The sequence below is a fragment of the Delphinapterus leucas genome, chromosome X (assembly GCF_059928025.1).
Source record: "Delphinapterus leucas isolate spDelLeu-1000000601 "Yukka" chromosome X, BTC_Dleu_Yukka2, whole genome shotgun sequence".
NCBI classification, from domain to species: Eukaryota; Metazoa; Chordata; class Mammalia; order Artiodactyla; family Monodontidae; genus Delphinapterus; species Delphinapterus leucas.
Window position 1 is genome coordinate 73,160,207 of NC_143150.1, and position 1,368 is coordinate 73,161,574.

The following is a 1,368-nucleotide window of genomic DNA, read 5'->3' on the forward strand; positions in this document are numbered from 1 at the left end:
GCATGCTGCAGCTAAAGATATTGCATTCCACAATGAAGACCCAGCACAGCCAATTAAATAAATAAATAAATATTTAAAAAGAAAAAAAGACACAGAGAATGGGAAGGGATATTTGCAAATCACATCTCTGATAAGGGTTCAGTATCTAGAAAACATCAGAAGCTCCTACAATTCAACAATAAAAAGACATATAATGCAATTTAGAATGGGCAAAAGATTTGAATAGATATTTCTCCAAAGAAGATATACAAATGACCAATAAGCATATGAAAAGATCCTCAATGTCCTTAGTCTTTAGGGAAATGCAAATCAAAATAACAATTAGATACCACTTCACACCCATTAGGATGGATATAATGAAAAAGACAAGTTTTGGTAAGGATGTGAAGAAACTGGAATTCTCTCTCACACACTGATAATGAGAATGTAAAATGGTTCAGTAACTGTGGAAAACAGTTTGGCAGTTCTGCAAAAAGTTAAACATAAAATTATCATATGACCCAGCAATTTCACTGTTAGGTATAGACTCAAAAGAAGTGAAAACAGGTATTCAAACAAAAACTTGTACACTATTGTTCACAGCAGCATTATTCATTATTATAATGAATAATTATAATAATTATTCATTATTATTCCATTTGGTGGAAACGATCCAAATGTCCCTCAGTGGATGAATGGATAAACAAAAGTGGTATGTTGTTACAGTGGACTATTATTCAGCCATAAAAAGGAATGAAGTATCAATATAAGCTACAATAAGGATGAACATTGAAAATATTATGTTAGGGGCTTCCCTGGTGGCGCAGTGGTTGAGAGTCCGCCTGCCAATGCAGGGGACACGGGTTCGTGCCCCGGTCCGGGAAGATCCCACATGCCGCGGAGCGGCTGGGCCCGTGAGCCATGGTCGCTGAGCCTGCGCGTCCGGAGCCTGTGCTCCGCAACGGGAGAGGCCACAAGAGTGAGAGGCCTGCATACCACAAAAAAAAAAAAAAAAAAAAGAAAATATTATGTTAAGTGAAAGAGGCCAGATACATATGAGTCCATTTATATGAACTATCTACAACAGGCAAATCCATAGAGACAGAAACTAGATTAGTGTTTGATAGGGCCCGGGGGGGAGGGGGAACGGATAATGAACAGGGCTTCTTTTGGAGGATATGAAAAGATTCTGGAATTAGATAGTGGTAATGGTTGCACAATTCTGTGACTATACTTTAAAACCAATAAATTGTACACTTTAAAAGGGTGAATTTTATGGTATGTGAATTATAACTCAATTACAAAATTTTAAAACAAAACTTTACATTCAATAAATATTCACTGAGGAACATTAATAAATGAAATATCTCTATCTTATCACCAGTAAAT